This window comes from Cyphomyrmex costatus, unplaced genomic scaffold, assembly GCF_001594065.2.
Source record: "Cyphomyrmex costatus isolate MS0001 unplaced genomic scaffold, Ccosl1.0 scaffold70, whole genome shotgun sequence".
NCBI lineage: Eukaryota > Metazoa > Arthropoda > Insecta > Hymenoptera > Formicidae > Cyphomyrmex > Cyphomyrmex costatus.
In genome coordinates this window covers 947,116-967,145 of record NW_017280267.1, presented here as the reverse complement: position 1 = coordinate 967,145, position 20,030 = coordinate 947,116, and the positions used below count along the sequence as shown (strand labels likewise).

At 35.3% G+C, this 20,030-nt stretch overlaps 1 protein-coding gene across 1 annotated transcript in view; it reads left to right on the top strand.

Moving 5' to 3' along the window:
* Nucleotides 1-630: 630 nt before the first annotated feature.
* Nucleotides 631-20,030, top strand: part of Fak (protein tyrosine kinase 2 Fak) — a 35,275-nt gene continuing 15,875 nt past the window's right edge. The window contains exon 1 of the mRNA XM_018548099.1: nucleotides 631-646. The gene's annotated coding sequence lies outside the window, so the exon portion shown is untranslated. The remainder of the gene's footprint in view (nucleotides 647-20,030) is intronic.

The window sequence follows — 20,030 nt, the reverse complement described above, 5'->3', positions numbered from 1 at the left end:
GATTTTCGTCGTACGACGACTCTGCAACCAATCAGAAAACAAAATTTTGCTTCGTATCGATGATACGATTTTCCTGATTGGTTGCAGAGTCGTCGTACGACAAAAATCGGATGCAGAGTGAATCCAGCATAACCCTCGGTGGAAACTACCTTACCGAGCTCGTTGCCTCGTTAGTGGCTGAATCGGGCTGAGTCATCACTCGAATGGATTAATTCATGCCATCTGCAGGCGCCGGCGCGGTACCAACGCTCGTACGCAAGATGGCGCGCGCTGCTTGCGTATTGACAGGTGCCTTAACAGCATGGCGACCAGTGTTTACGACAACTGATCGTGGTCGATCAACCTCGCGCCGTGTTCCAATTCAGCCAATACACGGCTGTTTACAGCGTAGGTGGTGACCGCATTTCTTCCGGGCGCGACGACGCGCGTCGCGTACGGTCTCGTGTTCGCGTTCACGTTTACGTTCAATACGCTCGCGACAAACGCAACGCCCGAAACCCTTTCCGCAAACGGTGCAGTGCACGCAAGAAGTGGCGCGTGCTGGATAGTGCTTGTCAGACATCACATCAGGTGGTGAGCCTCGCTCGACCTCGCTGGGCTTTGCGCGTCGCACGCAGACTCCTCTAATACCACCGCGCTCCTTGTCGTGAGTACCGACTCAATTGTTAATTAATCTGAGATTTTTTTTCGAGGCGGGTGGGACCCTGCTGTCCCCCCGGGTGTTTCTCATCTCGACGCTGCTTTCCATAGCGTCGCGAATTTGACAACGGCGAGGAGAGGCCATCTTTGAGATCGCATTCTCTTTCACGCCGGCGAAGGAGGATCGCGATTACGCGACTCGTGTTACATAAAACTGTCCAGACGACTGAACTGGACGTTCACGCCGTGGGCCGTGGGACGATCGCGAATAAACCGGCCGTGTGTTAGACAGGGAAGGCCTGCCTACGCGAGTGCCCCGCGTGGACTTCATTTGTAATTTTCGCAAATTATCTCCCGGATACGTACATGATATTCTGAGGATATTTTAAGGATATTTTGATTATTGCTCTCAAGCAAGAGAGTAATGAGCGGAAGTAGGAACATCCTGAGTAGAGATCAAATCAAATTCAATATATACTTCAACATTCCAGTCATATTCAATAATTTAGCTCCGTTTTCTTCAGTACTACTCACAAGAAATAATATTTCATTCTTTATACTTGCAAAGGAATCGATCAATAATTGCGGAGTAATTGATCGAATTCTAACAGGGTTGTTAGTAATAAATGAAACAAAATTATCATTTTTTGAGGTTCTCATATAGGATTCAAAGCTATTTCTTCCAGATTTCTTCGAATCTACTTGGAACTATGTACTGCTTTTATTTTTTGAGATACTCCCATAGAGACAGTTCGAAAGTGCTTCAACGTATTCGAATCTATTTGTAACCATCGCTAATTTTGAGTATATATCTGGTGACATTTTCAGAATTTCCCCAAAATATCCTTAGAATATCATATGCTATCTCGCTATACGGAGTCAGTCTCAGTTCATAAAATTTTAGCTATATCGCGGATAGAATCAACGGGAAAATACCGAGATGACAAATGTTATAATGAAAAATGTAATCTAACGTTTCGTGATGCAATATTATTCGCATTTAATCAATTAGAATTAATTTCAGAAATAAATCGTTGAAGGGTAAATATTAATAATTAATAATAAAAATATTATTTAAACTCTTTTTCTTCTTCTGATGACCATAAAATATTCTCCACATTTAACGTCTCGTGCTACCGATCGATTGCACTGTATTTGCTACCACAATCGATCGCACTATATTATTTTATTGGACGTAATTTTCGTCTTGATGAATTTAATTTGCGACTTGTAAATTATTCTTACATTTATTTTTATTCCCATATCTACTATGAGCTTAAATAATAAGTTCGAATTGAATCGTACGTTAATATATTATATCAGAAATTTATTGAGACTCGAATAGAACAAATTCACTTGTCGATTCTGCCACGTCATGTTATCTTATTATCTATTTGATAATAATAGACAAAGTCATTGATCACTCGGTCGTGCAATTTCTGGTTGTCGATGGCCGAATCAGAGTTTTCTGGTAAATTTATTAAAATTCTAATTGAGCTAACTGAAATTCTGGTTGATACAATATTTCTGGTAGAATCTACTAAAATTCTTAATTTTTCCAGAACAATAATATCAGTCAGAATTCTAGTTATCTCAACTAGAATTCTAGTAGATTTAATTAGAAAAAATTGATTTCTAATTTATTTTCTACCAGAATTATTGTTTAATTCAATCAGATCATTTTCCTCAGTGTACGTGTATATATGTATTAGGTTGTTTGAAAAGTTCGTTTTAAATTTTTTTTTATCAAATTTTATATCTTTTTTTTTCAATCACCGACGGTGATGGCATTCGAGAATACGAAATGTTCGTGGATCGCTCTCACGTTTGTTACGCATCCTTTCCTCTTTTATTTCACATTTCCGTCAAGCATGGTAGCGAAAGAATGTAATTCCGGCACTGAATTGAAATATCCGTCGTAAATAATTATACAGAATCACCACGTTGAACTAGCTGTGTCATCTTTTCTTCGTTTTTTTAATTCGGAAAGATGGATGGATTAACGGTCTCTTTTCTGCTTCATTAAGTCATAATTAATCAATCAAATTAATATGATAATTAATTGGCTGTCGTGATTATAAATGTAAATTTTTTTATGTATTGTAGAGATTTAAAATGTATAATCGAGAAATAGTTGGGATAAAATCAAGCAATGAATGATCGCGCATTCATGTCGAAGAAACTCGTCGACTGTTAACAATTTTCAAGTATAATGTGTTCGCGACTTTTTGTGATTCTTGCTAATTTATTTATAAATTGTCGACAGATACTACGTTACAAGACGTTGAACTACAAGACGGAGAGGCTTGAAAGCGAAAAATCATTTAGATCTTGTTCTGGTTATCCGCACGAAGGCCGCCAGTCGTCGCGAATATCCGCGCCCGCCGCCGCGGCTGCTGTTGTTAAGATTAATTATGTGCTACAACAGTTTAAAATGATCTATTGTGTCTTAACGGCCGTGTCACACGCTCCAACCTTGAGTGTAAGTCGAGGGAATTGACCTCAGACCGGATCTGGAATCTTTTTTCTTCGGGGAAAGCTAGCTAATGTGGAATTATAAAGGGGTGATAAAGAAGGGGGATCTTGTATGTTAAAAGTTCCATGCTTCGGATTTGAACGAATTTTGCGACTGGTCTGGCAAGTATCTTATTTAAATACTTTATTTAATTTTAATATCTCTTTTACTATTTCTTTCTAATCTTTAATACAGTTATACTTGCTATTTTACACGTACATATTTCAGCTTCCATATTTTTTCCTCGAGAAATTCGTTTCCTTCAAATTAAAATGTATTTAAGGGGATGCTGGAGCGACGGCCAAACTTGATCGATGTCGATAAAATAGATTTTTAATTCCAAATAAAATTTTACGTACATCAAGAAAAAAATATAACATACATTACATAAAACATTACGTACATTATGTAAACCATTAAGTAAAGCGTTACGTACATTTCTGTTATTTCCTATGTATTGCATGAATGCGAGATTATATACACTTAAATCGTACTTTTTCTGTCATTTCTCTTGTAAGTTTCAAAATTATAATTTGAAAGTTTTATGATATTCTTATAAATTATTGAAATATGAGAAAGCTGTAATTTACAATTTTTTGTCATTTTTTGGAATTTTTATACAGGTTTGTACTTTCCCAAAGCTATTTGTGTTTTTTCTTTTATTCTGAAGATGGATTTTTTGTTCCGTATAAGAGAGGAAAACGAAATAGTTGGAAATGAGCGTTCCGTCGGTAACTCCAGCATTCCCTTGAGAACCCTAAACGATCAAGCTAGATCTTTAGGCTCAAAATAATTTTGTGTGAATTTATTTACTACATATATGTAGTTTTTTTAAAACTGGGTCAATTTAATTTATTATTTTATTATTATAGTTCTTTAATTGGGACTTTTGCATTTCAAGACTGAAAGTAATTTCGGCGCGCAGTTTAAAAAGTACTACATATATGTTGTAAATAGATTCACACAGAATTATTTTAGCATTAAAGATTTACCTTGTACGTTTAGATCCTTATTTTATAATTGCGTAGTCACATAATGGTCTTACAGAAAACTTTGTATAGTGTAAGTAATGTCTTTATTTCTTGTACACATATAAACATACATACATATATGTGTAAACAAAATAGTTAATCGAAGCTGCAAATTAAATAGTTAATGAACTCGATCGTTGGTTATCACTCTCTCACACTTTTAACGCGGTTGACGCGGATAACGAAAGTTTACCGTCGCGCAAGAGGTTAGCGATTCTACCATCGATTAAAGGCATCTTGATGTTTAGACCCGCTTCATGCTTGTCGGTCACTTCCGACTCATCGTAATTAGCCAAAGTATCTAAAAGTGAAGCTTCGACCATGTCCATCACTCCACTCCGCTGTTTATTTTCATTATTTTCACTCCCGAAGTCCTTGTAATCCTTTCCGTTGCCAGTCCCGATTTTTAATCCTATCAGCCTAACCATGTCGTCCTTTTTCCAATTCACGTTCTTCGTATCTGATTGAAGATAAAATTCACTCTTCGGGAGCTTTACGCAATCCTTGCCTTGCAGTTTCTGCATCAAACTCGTTGTCGATCCGTCGATTAATCTTTTGCAGAGCCAGATGTAATTTTTCTTCCCTCTTGAGCGATTATTTATGACCAAAGCATCGATCTTGTCCGCGTTCTCGTCCGTGTCCTTCTTCGATGTGACACCGACGTCCAGTCCAAGCTGCATACTCGCCTTAGTCTTCTCTTTTAACATATCCTTAACATCTGGAAAGTACAGATAAAAATATTCGCGTTCTTCCTGTTTTCCTTCCCTGTCTCTAAGGCTCCTTGTCGGATTTTTAATCCATTCCTCTTCCGACGAAAATTCTTTAGAAGCTTTATTCTCGCTTGATTGTGTGTCTTGCAACCATTTCGCTTGATTTGCAAGGTGGACATTTGTTGAGATGTCTCCTCGAATGGGACTTAACGGAAGATTCTTTGATTCAACTTTAGCTTGAAAACCTACGTTCAGTTTCGTTGGGTCTCTTATGGAAGCTACAGGTTTCGATATTATCAACGGATTCGTGGAGCCATCCACAATCTCTAATTCGAATTCCCTGTTCTGTGAAGTACTGTGAATCTCTTTCGGTATTTTAATAATATTGACGAAATTGTTTAATTGTTCAGTTGTTGCCACTTTTCCAAGATTATATGCATTCTGGGAAAACACATTCAAACTTAAAACGACATGTTAGGCTGGAATCAGGCTATACGTATTGAAAATTAAGATTAAAGATCGAAAATTGAAATTTGAGGATAATGAAATTTTAGTTCCTATATTATTTTGATTAGCCAAAATTCAATCTTTCAATCTTCAATCTCAGTTTTCAATGCGTATAGTCTGATTCCGGCCTTACGTGGAGCAGCGAAATTTGGCAAAATATACTCACCGACAATGGTGATAACAGGTAGAGAGAAACCGTGAAGGGAAGAGCAAAACTAAGAGCGCCCATCCCGATTCGATCAAGCGGTCGCGATCCGTTGGTCTTAGATAAACCAATCTTTATTCCGATTCTTTATGTATCCTGACTGACAATTTACTCGTTGCAGTCATATAGTAGTCACGCTCTTTTATTTGTTTCTGTTTTAATGGTGCGTTACATGTGATTTTATTCATTTACGATGCATTGTCTGTACAAATAGCATCTTTGCTATTTAACTTCGCCGTGGTCAGTAATATTACTTCGAAGGCCGTTCTTTAAATTCAAAATTATTCCTTTTGTCGTTATTCATTTATTTTTAATAAATAAATTTTATGTTTAATTTTTATAATATACTTACAAGGAAATAGTACGAATCTCCATTTCTACTGGGATATTAATAAAAATATGATCTTTTTGTTCTCTATTAAACTTGGCTGTTAATCTCTTTTGCCAATTATCCATGTGATTGCACAGCGTCGGAAATGACTCTTAACATGATCCGTGAAATAATTTATCAATTTACTTATTTTTTACCGGGGATTCATCAGTTCAACCGGATTTTCAGCTACCGGCGAGTTAATGGTGCGTGCTTGAAAATTTATAGTGCGTATATAATCAAAAGTTCATGTTCTCTCGCGATTTTCATCTTCTTGTCTTGATGTATACTTACATCCTGTTTTATACTGCCTGTTCGATGTACTACTACAAAAAAGCGTGTATTATATTGTGTCTCTAGTATATCTACATCAAATTAATTGAACATTATCGTCGTTATTCATAATGTAATGTTATCTAGATGAATATAACCTTCTCGTCTACAATTATTTTCATCCTGCTGATATTTTTTATTTTCATTTTGTAATTCTATTATTGTAAAAACGAACCAAGTGTACTAATCGAATAAACAAAAATCTATTTTAATCCTAAACCAAGATAATAAAAATTTTTATGTAAAATATAAATTTTTGTTAATATTAAAATCATAATTTTTTATCATAATTTTCTGCATAATTCTTTCAATATTCGAATCAAATTCTAATTAATAATTATCATTATTTCTTTAAATTCATGAGTTTAAAATTTGTCATAGTTATGCTACTCAGACTTGAATTAATCTTAACGAGAACTGTTACAGATATCTTTAAAGATCAAATTTCTGCATATAAAATTTTAAAAAACCCGGTTTGTAACATTCGCGAGTGGAACAGAGGTAATTAATATTTGACATATTTCATATTTGACATTGAGATATTTATAAAAAAAAGGAACAAGAAATATCATCTAGAAAATGTTGAGAAAAAGCACGCGAAGTTGCTTTTCTAAAAATGAATTTTGAAAAGTGAAATATTGTAGGAAGACCGCGTTTTGGGCCAGCTTTTTTATAAAGCTACAAAATTTTCCGAGTCCGCTGACGATCAGGATTTTTAATATGTCGTATATTTTGTCATTTTGTACAACTTTTTGCAGAAAATTTTTTATGACAATTTTGCCTAAAAAAACGTATAAAAAATTTAATTTTCCTAGGTTATTAATATATCGAAATTAAAAACATTCCACGTGCATTTGTTCGACGTATCGCGTTTCTTTATCGGTCTTCGCCCGCGCCGTTCTTTTCGCGTTTTTACGGAAAAAAGAGAAACGTCAAAGACGAGAATATAACGAGTTGTGTCTCGTATGGCTGTCAGACATTCGAGCTATTTATTACGCGCGATTCCTCACTCTATATAGGTAGCGAGAAAGATTTTCTTTCTTTTTTCTTTTTGTTTTCCTTCCACCTCCACGCTCCTCCATTATATCCTTTTTCATCTTTCCCACGATTGTGCTCCCACCTCGCTGTTCTATCCGTTCCGCCTCGTGCTCGGCGCGCTTTTACAGTTGCAATTATAGAAAAGAAACTTCAACTGGAGCAAGAAATTTTCATCACACAGTTTCTTTTTCTTCCCACCCAAGGTTATATCTCAGAACGAATCACGGTTTCTTGTCGAAGAGTGTTACGCGTTTACTCGAGCGATAAAAGAAGTTTTCGCGAAGTGAAAAATTCCCTGGTTTTATGTATCTTGAAGAGTATTTTTCTGGAAAGTGTGAAAAACTCACAATAAACGTAGAATGCGACTGTAACTTATTTATATTAACAACTAAAATAACATTTAATAATTTATAATTCAGTTGTTGAGAATTACTTTGATCCTTTCAGACCTGATTTTATTAAAACAATGTTTAAAAAAAATTGTTTTTATTTTATTCAATAGCACTTTTATAAGTAGAGGAGGCCGGGTTTCGTTGGAACAAGAAATAAGTATTGCGTTTCGTTTATGTATTGGTGGTAAAACATAATGGAAGTTACTGCAAAATACCTCTTTTATAACATAGGTATTTTTCCTTAAGTTTTATTAAAATCAAACAAGTGTTATAATAAAAAGAGAAAAAAATCTTACGTTATCACATAGTTACTTAAACCTCAGAAAAATAAGACATAATTATATTTTTCTAGGCAAACACTTTCTTAAATTACAAACAAAGAACAATTCTCGAAAATGTCAAATAAGAGAAAAACAAAAAAGAGCTAATGAGAGATTTTGCGAAGTTATCAGTACGAAATAAATTTCAATTTTTTTTTTAATTTTAATAAATATATAATGTAATTAGTAATTACAATATATTTCGGTTTCACTTCGAGCCATCTTCAGTATGTCAAGCTTAAAACTTATTTTTACTTTTTTATGGTAAGACGAAAGAGTGATAATTCGATCTCATCCTTATTCCTGCACTTTTTAAAATAAAGCACACTTAATAGATACATTCTGGAAAATATTATTAGCGCTACTTATGTCATTCTATTTTCATAGCTTATTGCACAAAAGACAAGAATACAATGAGGTAAATTAAAATATATTTAAAAGTTAAAAACTTTTTCACTAAAGAGTTCCTTAGCCACAAGTAGTACGCGGCATTGTCACCAGAGGGACGCAGCGGAATTTATAAGTGAATGTAAATCCGTTATTAAAATTTAGGTAATTATTTAAGTGGGTCTTCGAATTTTAACATTTTTCTCTTGCAATCTTGATGAATCTTTGTTTGTTGCGTCACTAAAAATGATAATCAACCGAGGGAGGTCGAAGAATGTAAACCTATCTTTTTTTTTACTATTTCCATATATATTATGGTTCTTAAAAGGACCAATAGATTATTAATCGAACTGATTTCAGTTCTAAATGCGACTAATAAAACTATATATATATATATTTATAATACATATGTCTGGTAATGTCAGAAGATCCGAAAAGCTGTATACTGGAAATAAATAGTTAAAAAAAAAGGTAGATCACACATTTTTTAATCTCCCCGATTGATTAAGTAGCTAGGATAGAAAAGTGGCCGAACATTTGTCATTCGCTCTGGCTGGATGGCTTTAGCGTCACGTTCTTCGCGGTGACGTGCGTCGTGAAGACACGAGTCTCCCGCGTTTCCACTCCTCGATTGAGTCACCGGTGTACATGATCTAAGAGAACCGATCTAAGTAAGAGCTATTATGTTATTATTTCCATGTTTACGTCACCATTGCTTTTACATCGCGCTAAGAAACATTTTATGTTTTATTTACCTAACTCTTTGTTACATTTGCCTTGTACTTCCTGGCTAAATTTTCTTGATTAGTCAACAGACGCGACTAATCGTCTTTAACGATTGTCGCGGCTACTTCCTGATACATTATCACACACATAATCTAGACTTATTCATATCTTTTTTCTTTTGTTCCAATATCCATTCTGAAACGTTCTAAGTGAATTATCATCTCTATTTAATTTAATTTCCATACGGAGATATCATGATTTTATGTCGCTGTTTCCCTTATATTTCATATAAAAAATAAGAATATTGATTATTTATTTTTATGTTATTATTTTTTGATGTAATAAATGATAAAACTTCGCGCGAGGCTTTTTGCAATATCATTTTTTATATTGATATTGGAACGGTTCGAGGAACTAAAACTAATTCTTGTTACAAAGCTTAATCGATTTTCTTTAATTTTATATCGCCGATTTTCTCCGATTTTCGCTATCTTTGTTTCTTCGGAATTGGAGTGAATGAATATAATTCCCTCTTATTGCTTTTCTTGACAAACGAACGTTTTCTAGAAAAAACTTATTTTATGCTAAAATAATGGAAAAATCGACAGAGGCAAGTTACGAATGAATAATGTAGACATTTTTCTGTGTCTTTGAGAAAGTTGCAAAATGAGGCCCTACGAAAGAGAATACGGTAGAAGACTGCAGGCAGAATTAAGAGGATGAAGAAAGTAGGCAAAGAAAACGAAGACGACGGAAGAAAGGAAAGAGTAAGAGTAAGATTTTACTCATTCATTTGGAAAAGAGGGAGAAGCGGATAAAGCGCGCTGATAAAACGACGAGAGTGATAAAGCGAAAGGATAGAGGATATACGCAATGAGAAAAGAAAGAGAAAGAGAAGGACGACGCGACCAGACTGTAGTGAGTGCAAAGGAAACGGAAACAGAGAGAGAGAGAGAGAGAGAGAGAGAGAGAGAGAGAAAGAGAGAGTGTGTGAGCAAGAAATACGTATGTGAGGGATGCACGGTAGCTTCTCATAGTGAAGACAGTTGTTACTTCGCCGCAAAGCTGCACGCGTCGTGCCGAAAGAGAAATCCACCTACACTCATCTTACGTGCGTGCCTTTGTTGTGTCGCGGGTGTCACTTCTTCCGCGTTTAAATATGGATTATTTAAATATCGATTCAAGTAGGAAGATCGTGTTAAAAGTGTTTCTCCTTCACTTGCCGTTTCCTATATGAGATCAGTGTTCTTGCGGTGCTCTACGATTTAATGTGAAAATCGTATTCAGTGCGTGTTGGTTCATTAACTTCAAAAGGTGAAAAGTCAATAGTTCCTGAAAATTGGTGTCTCGAATCTATAGATTTTTGATTGCATTCCAAGATATAAAAATGAAAATTATTTATATATGTGATGAATAATATGCGTGATTGTTTTTACAAAGGTGATATCCGAGCTAATCAAATGATTTAAGAATCCAGAATTGTAATAATTATAATATACAAGATATTTCACGAATTATAATATACAGGATATTTCAGTCACCAAAAGATACCTTCCATTTAGTGACTCAAGTCGACACAAGTATTCTGTCTTTTTGTTACTCATGAAATGCAAAGATAGATAGAAAGACATTTACGTCGACATGTGTAAATGGAAGGCACTCATAGTTATTACCGATATAGATTGACAACAAAGTATTTTTAATAAAACGTTGGCGAAAGAAACATTGAAGTAATGGCGCTACGGAGTATCCGCAGAGTTAAAAGCGCGGTGTGTCAAGAATCACGAAAAATTAGTGCAGCTCCATGAGATACTCGTTTCAAAAATAATCATAGTATTTTTACCATCGCTTTATTCACTTCGCTGTCGCGAGCGAGCGCACCAAGTGGCGTTAATTTAGCATCGAGTATTCTCATAGCATGGAGCCGCATGTTAATTCGTAGAAATAATGTCGACTTGATTGCTAGGAAAAAGACCGTTTTCAGACATGAATCCGATGCCAATCATATCTTTTTGCTGATAATGGTACTCACACTTTTATTTCCATATGATTAATTACGTGGACTCGAAGAGTTCATCGACACTGCAAGCCATATAAACAATTTGAGCTCAGAGACGTAGGAATACCAATTACATCTGTATATTTAAACTACGGTGCGTTTACGATCGATATGTATGAATTTCAAGGAACATTGTCATTTTTCTCCTTTGCGTTATCTTTCATTTTACATTGCATATCATAAATATGTACGTAATTAGAAGATTACATCTTATTTTTGTTTTTTTATAAACTGTAATATATAATTATCACTTGCCAATGAAATAGAGCGATCGAATCACTAAAATTTCATTAATGACTGTTTAGGTCTTTTTTAAAAAATGCTGAATGAATATTTCGGTTGAAAATTATTTTAATATTTTTTTTTAATATAAAATCACTTTTTTTAATGATACTATAATTAATATAGTTGTGTATGTATTCACGGGGTGTTCCGTAAAGATGTGATTAGAATAATACAACGCAAAATGTCAAACACATTTGAACAAACCACATTTTATATATTTATAATTTAGAAATTATCATAACTTCGACATATTGACATTAGGATTTTCGTCTCAAAATGATCTCAGGAATCACTCTTTAAGTATTGTTCTCTTGTCTTTACGGGACATCCTGTATATCTATCGTATTACTTTACACTGGCAAATATTTTAATCAATATAATTTATCTTCGGTATTATTCATATAGTACCGATATATACATACATTACATATCAGTTATCACACACACACACATGCGCGTGCATATACATATATATATATATATACATATATATAGGATGTCTCAGAATAACCATCATGTATTTCGTGCGCAGGTGGAGCGGACTAAACTTAGTTGAAAAGTCCTGTATCATTTTACAATTTTCGCAATAGTTAATAAGATATTAATTTTTATAAATAGCTCCAAATACGCGCGTTCGTCCATCGATCGCTTGGTGCGCGAGCCACGAAAAGCGGGAATGGCAAGCATACCACCTGGAATCATAGCGTTTAGAGGTTCGTGGCGTGCACAGCATGGTGCGCTTACCAGGGCATCCCCTCTCCCTGAAACCAAGTGATTTATGGTCGTACACTTGGCAATAGGAGAACGCAGATGCGCGTATACGGTAATCTTTAAAAATTAATATCTCGTGAATTATTGCAAAAATTGCAAAATGATACAGGACTTATCGACTCAGTTTAATCCACTCTACTTGCATACGAAATATTTTTTAGTTATCCTGGGACATATATAATTGCTATAAAGAAAATGATTTTACCCGCGCGTGCGCACACACACGCACGCACACGCACGCATACCTAATTTGATAGCAATAAGAATAGACTAGAACTATTGTTATTAAAGTTTTAATGTATATATAAAAATGTTATTTTTTTTTTATTTTATTTTTTTTAGAGAAATTGTATCTCGGTTTTGTATGAATAATATTGGAAATAAATTATATTGATTAAAAATTGCGCGATTATACGATAATACCATGGAACACTCATATAAGATTATCAAGCCAACATTCTAATTAGATTTTTATACTGCAATACTATCTATATAGTTTTATTTTAATATTCACTTAGCTTAGATGTTCGATCTTTTTGTATACGAGTTTTCATGGTACCTCAATTTCTACGTCAAAATATGATTATATCTTCATGTTTGATATCGTCGCGATTTCTAAGCGGCTAATGGGAATTTGAGTCATAGTCGAATAGCACAATTATTGAATTAATTCAACTTGGACTGAATGATACGCGATTTATTTCAACTATTGCCTGTCGTGCTCTTCTTTTCACTGCTGTCTACCTTTCATTTTTAATGTTGTCTCCGACAGAATTTTTATTAGAATCGCATTATAGTCGATTATTTCGACAAATATTTCATTTAATGATATAATTAAAATGATTTAATAAACACATTACGAGTAAAGGACTGAAAGACGAGCAATGCGTGCCTATCAGGCGTTTTTAACTTTGGCTAATGACACAGGAAACATAATGAAATGGACAAAGTTATTTGTCACATATGATTCATTTATTGCGGGTCCTTGATAAGTCTTATCGGAATGTGTGTTTCCGAAATTTGTTTAAACGAAAGATAAAACACGCACATAGCATTCCAAATTTTTCAAAACGAATGGAACGAAACTACCGCAAAATACATACTCTAAATTTCTTGCAGTGAAATCTCACTCCAAGACAGTGAAGATACGACCACCCTCGAAAGGAAGTGAAAATATTTGTGATTGTATTTTCACTTTCTTGGAGTGAGATTTCGCCGAAAGAAATTTACAGTATAATTACAATTATTGGTACTTCGCCGATGTATAAACTAGGAGCGAGCTATCGTGCAGTAGGAGCTGGCTCAAAGATACTCAAGAGGGAGATTCACGCTCTGACATATCAACATTGCGACTTATCTCGGCTTTCCCGACGCGTTTATTCTCAGTTGCTCCGACAATAAAACGTAATGCTGATTGTAATGTTTTTCCAATCTTTCCTCATGTGGTGCCATACGTCGCTACTATCACCACAGATTGAGATAGTCGCGGTACTTTAACTTAATGCTTAGCTATAGTTTGAATTGAAGAATGTGAATAAATATGTAATAGGTATTGTACGTATAATTATATAATTACGTATATTACGCGATAATTACACTGTAATTATATGCGGTTTTCTTAGTTTATCGCGAATATAATATATATAATTATTAATAAGCTAGTCTATTTAAAATTCCAATTAGAATGTAGCATTTTTTACCATCTGCATTTTTATTCGTTTTTTTTAACTGCTTTGTTTTTCGAACCATCGGAAGCTTCCTTTTGTTTTTAGATTTATTTGTCAAGGAAAAGCCGCCTTTAGAAATACTTCTATAATATATCGGAAACGCTTCACAGTCTGCTTTATCTTTTTCCGCACTCTGCTAAAATCCGCCAAAAATGTAAAGAAATATGATCAGATTTTTCCTCGTGAGTTTAACGACGCGATGACGGACCAAGACCGGTTCGACGAGCAAATTGGCCAAGCGAGGTAATTGCACTGTTAGGCGTTGCTGCTGCTGTTACTGCAGGTGAATGAATCCCGACTCTCATGGTTCACGTTCGCCTCTTTAGTTTGTCTCTAACTAGCTATTTATACACACAAGGAGCTCGTTTCTGTAGTCATGCCACCAGCGGTATCTATGCTACGGATATGTATGCACTCGCGTGCACGCACATCGCCGCTTACGATTGCACGTACGTGCATTTGCTTTCATCTGCTGAGTCACTCGGTGTGCGTTCTATCTATATGTCCATTGCAATTATAAATATTCTAAAAGATATCAGTGTTCGCGTGAGGGAACATGAATACGTGAATCGTTTTCAATAAATGAAATTGTTTTTATTGCCATTTTCGGACAATTATGGTTTGCAGTCGGCGCAACGGTTAATGTCTATTCAAAGAGAACGTACGCTAGAAAAGCAGAAAAAAATTATGATAAAAAATGTTTTTGATCGAATAGCAAGGATAAAGGGTTAAAACTTGGTGAACATTTTTTTCATAGTAGAGTCTAATTTTTTGTATACATATCCTGTGTTACACTTTATTGATTTCATATTTAAAATTTATATTTTGCGAAGATATTCTAAAAAAACAGTTAGGTATATTGCTACCAAATTTTGGTTAAAATAAGTCAACAATGTTAATACAACCAAACACAATTTTACTTTTACAAACATTTCGTATTATCAAGTGAATTTATCCCGTGTTAAATATTTGTAAAGTTAAATTTCTGTTTTTTTAATGGAGGTGTCTTTATTATACTAGCTTGAATATGTATTATCTAAAAAAAATGTTTTTAATAAAAACTTTAGATTTTGTATATATACATATTTTTATGTAATAAAATATAAATTTTGCTTTCTACTGACTTTTATTATATATCAGATCAATATGTTTAATTTCATAGAAGATAAAAGATGGTGAGATATAATTTAAATATGAATAGCATGTGCAAAATTGATAAACTAATCTTGGCATGCAAATTCTTAAGAAACATTCGATCATTTTTTACTCTCAGAAAGAATCACCTCTTTTTCTAACCGACTCATTTTTTTTACTTTTTCGAAACTAAAACTCATTTTTCTCATTATTTTTGACAATTCTAGCAGCTCCGCCTGATTTAAGATCTTAAAAGACACGTTGACAGAGGAATTAAGAAATAAGTTAGAAATTATGAGAAATAAAAAAAAAGTTTTAGTGAAAGTTTGATTGATACAATTTGCGGAATTCTACGTGCGTGTTATTATAGCAGATTCCGTCGCAGACATTCGCCCCAGTGCAGCGTGGCGTGTCGCGACGTGGTGCGTCACGTCCACGAGGTCTCGCAGGGCCACGCAAGGGTTGCAGCATGTCGATGTCGGTTGAACGTGAACGTAGAAACGAGGGAGGGAGGGAGGGAGGGCGAGACCCACACAGAGAGGGAAAGAGAGAGAAAGAGAATAGGCGCAGCGGAGGGAGTCGCAGCAGGGAAAGGACGCTGGACGTCGCGGCGCAGCCTGCCGCACCCAGTAAAGCGCCTGCTCCCCTTGAACCGGCAAACGTATACCTGCCGACGACGCCGACGACGCCGTAGACGCACGTCAGCCACGCTGTTGCTAGGCGCGCTGCCACTCCGTTCTTTCCGTCCTCGTCCGATCGTTGCACCGACGCGACGCCCACCGACCGACGCCAGGCGCTCCGTCCGTTCGTCCGTCCATTCACCGGTTCGTTTGCAACGTCGCGACGTTGCGCGTCCATGGAACCCCGGGGACCTTCGAGCAAGTCAAGGTCGCTTTGCGTCGCAACGATCGACTTGCAGGGTTATCGCGCGGTATCAATACGTCGAAATTGCGACGTGAAGTCGAATTTAGTGATTTCTTCAGAGAGGATCATGAAGATGTTTGCAGTGATTTTGAGAGCGATTGGGATATAATAGCGAGAGATGATCTTGGAACAGTGTCCGAAAACGCGCGAAGGGTAGTTGTGAGATTGAAGAGATATTTGAAAGAGAATGATGGAAGAAAGTGAAAAAAAATCTTGAGAGATCGTTTTACATCTAGCGTCTAATACAGGCGGAAGTATTCGGGGATAAAACTTGGATGGCCTGATGATGAGAGGTTTCGTAGCGCGCGGGTGTCAAGGTTGTACGACCTTGGAGCGGTCGATGACACGAACAGCAAAATTCTATAAAATCGAGCGTATCGTACTACGCTCATAACTTTCTTGTTTCATTAAAAGTACCATATATTTTTCATATTTACTAAATTTTCTAATTTTTAATTCTTTGAAGACATACAATTTTATGTAGGTAATGAAGGACTATTGAGCCAAGCTGGTTGTTTTTACTTCTAAATTCCTTAATATGTCAAATAAATATAAATAAATGAATTGTCAACATATATACGTTTCGACTTTTCACATTGGGTCATTCTCAGTGTGAATTAACGTTTTAATTTTGCATCTTGTAATATCTATTATACGCACTCCACGGTTTAAATCTTGCTTCAAGAGTATGTTGTGGATCGTTATTAGTCGTATATGTTTGAAAGATAGAGTCTGAAAGAATTTCTAAATGAAACTGCATACACTTTTTAATTATTTATCTCCTTTCAAACCATACAACTTTTATTTAAAACGTTTTTCCCCGTATCTTCTATATTTTTCAAGAAATTTGCTACATCATTTAAAATGGATTATCGTGCATAAACATTGTTAATAAAATCTCAAGATTATATATCACTTATGTTAATGTTTCCTCAAAGCTTTTTTTATATCACATAAAGTTCTTTTTATATCATAAATTCTTGATATTTAATAATAGAAAAGAATTCGAAAAAAAGAAAGGGAGAAAACATTTCTTGACAATAATATGTGTAATGCACATTTGTTTAAAAAATCATTTTTGTGAAGTGACTCGTGAGTATTTTCTACTATTTGCAGAACATAATATAGTTTCTCGGAGATTCGCGGTTACTCTTGAAATTTTTAACGATATTGCCCTGAGACATTCTTAAGCCATAATCATACTATAGGTTACCAGTTACGGTTGCTGATTCATCATGATACGAATGCGAGTTAACTGCAATATGATTGGCGAAAATAGAACCGACAACCGGCAATCGTAATCGGCAACCCATAGTGTGATTACGGCTTTATGAGTTTTATTGGTTCAATTTAGGCTGCGTTCCACTTGGTGCTCGCAACGCTCACGTGATTATTTCTTATTGTTTATCAAATGTTAAACGAGAACAAATACTCGCCAGCGTTGTGAGTGTCAAGTGGAACGTACTCTTAGAATTTTTACCACAAAATAATCTCAAACAACTTGAAGTTGATTATTTTATATACAATAGTTCCAGTTTTATATTTCTGTTTCACTACAATATTATATGCAATTGAGTATGACTTGGAGTTAAAATATCGGTAGTTTATTCACGTACAGATCTGGCTTGATAGCAGGAGTGGGTTGCACTGCGGTGATATTGGCTACGATGACTGCGGATAAAGTTAGGCGGTATCCCGTAATTTGGGGTAGGTCAAGTAAATTCGTCCGTGTATCCTTGTCCGCACGCGATTCTCTTATCAATATGAGACTTCTTAAGGGGACAGCGAATCGTTTTTCAATTGTCGAACACAGCTAACGATGACCTGTCTCATCAAACGTCACAATTTCACGCGTTTGTTTAAAAGATATGTACGGTGACTTTACTGTCTTCTCTCGGAAAAAATCGCATCGTTCATAAAATTACAACGAAATATTTAGATCGCACACTATCAAATTAGTACGATAAGAATACGCGAAATTTACCGATCTATAGTTGTTGTTTGCTCTAATTGCTTGTAAGTTACACCCTCACGTGTTTCATGCGCGTTTCCTTGAATCAACTTATGAGATATGTAATATTCGATTTTTTATATAAACTAAGAATAACGGAGAAAATGAAATGTGACAATATATTATAAAATACGTTTTTTTTTTTTTTTTTATTACCGTTGTTATACATTCTTATTAAATTGCTACTAATTTATCTTAATCTTATCATATCTACATAGACGTTTGGTAATCGTTTCTCTAAAATACTATTGTAAAATATACAATCAGGTCTACAATCAAGATAATCGACAGAATCGGAAGAACGAGACATCGTAAGAGTAACTGTGAATTATTGATCGGAGAAGAATATACCGAAGAACACGGTCTTCTAGCATATTTGTATGTCGCCCAACTGTTTGTGCTGGACGTATCGATTTAGCGAGATCGGCAATATGCGATAAATGGAAGAACGAAGGGAAATACACAGCAAATTGTGTATTATGTGAAATTAGATCGACTCGGACATTCGTTTGATTCTGTTTTGTCTTGCTATAGAACGATACACTTGTACGACATCCTTTGATTGAATTGACGATCCAGTTTCGTTACGAGGAACAAAAGAGTGTGCGTCGACAAATATGAGAAGCTGAACTTTGATTACTCGAAAGCAGATGAAGACTTTTCTCAGGGTTGTCAGGGACATATGTATGTCTACCCAGACTGTCGCTTCATTACGGTGATCTCGTGTATTTCGTCGTTGTGCTGTGTTCCATTGTGGAAACCAGTGATAAGTAGTAGGTGATGATAAGTGGTTTCCACCGTTTCGAATGAAGTGGTTTTAGGATGATGGTGGAGCGTGTCGAAGATCACCTCTTCATGTATCGGCGCCCTGTCTACCGCGTCTTCCAGTACCTCGAAACTACCGAGTAAGTACCGAGTGTATATCGGCCGAATGCATTTTTCATCATTGCCACGTAAAAGAAATTTAATTACTTGCAATACATATATAAGAGAAATACTATACAATACATTGATAACTACTTAAAAAAGAGAATTATTTACAAATGTTCGGTTATCATTGAATTATTTTGTTAAAATAACAAAATACAATTTTTTTTGTTAGATGAAAATATTGTAATTTTTTTATTTAACAGTACAAATTTATTTGGTTACTTACGTTCTGCAAATAACAAATATAAAATTTGATTGCCATTACAAAATAAGTATTCTTTTAGTAATTTCAACAAAAAATGTGTTCTAACCAAAATTTGGTTAGAGCAACAAAGTTTTTGTTATTTTAGTCAAATTTATTATTCAAATCAAAATTTAGTTAGAATAACTTGGTCCTATGAGGCTCTACAGCCCAGTGATCAATTTTCCGGATCAAATAAGCGAGGAGGGACACCATCCCTCTCCTTTCTAGTATGTATTATGTGGAGGTGGAATTAGGAGATCACTCGAATCCTTAATCTTCTCACCCCGTAAGCGGGGGAGAGGAGTAAAAATTACTCCCAACCCCGAACAGGTAGGAGTCTTACCTGTCATGAGAGCGATGGAGAAGCCCTCTTTACTTGTGTAATGGGTTCAACTCTTTCCACCCCTCCTGGAAAGATGTCCATTCCATGGACGGAAACTTCTTTATTGGATCCAGAGAGAGTAAATTTTTTTTACATATCAGGAACTCTAGGCGTCCTCTTTACTTGTGTAATGGGTTCAACTCTTTCCACCCCTCCTGGAAAGATGTCCATTCCATGGGCGGAAACTTCTTTATTGGATCCAGAGAGAGTATCCTCCCTCAAATGCACGGGGAGGACAGACTGTCGAGCCCGGCAATGATTTGGGTATGTTAAGTTAGCACCCCAACTATAGTACTCAGGAGTTCTGATTAGAGTTCCCACTTCCTTTTGACGAGACGAAGAGTTCCCTATAGTTAATAACAAGAGTTCCGCTCAATAAACATTTTTTTA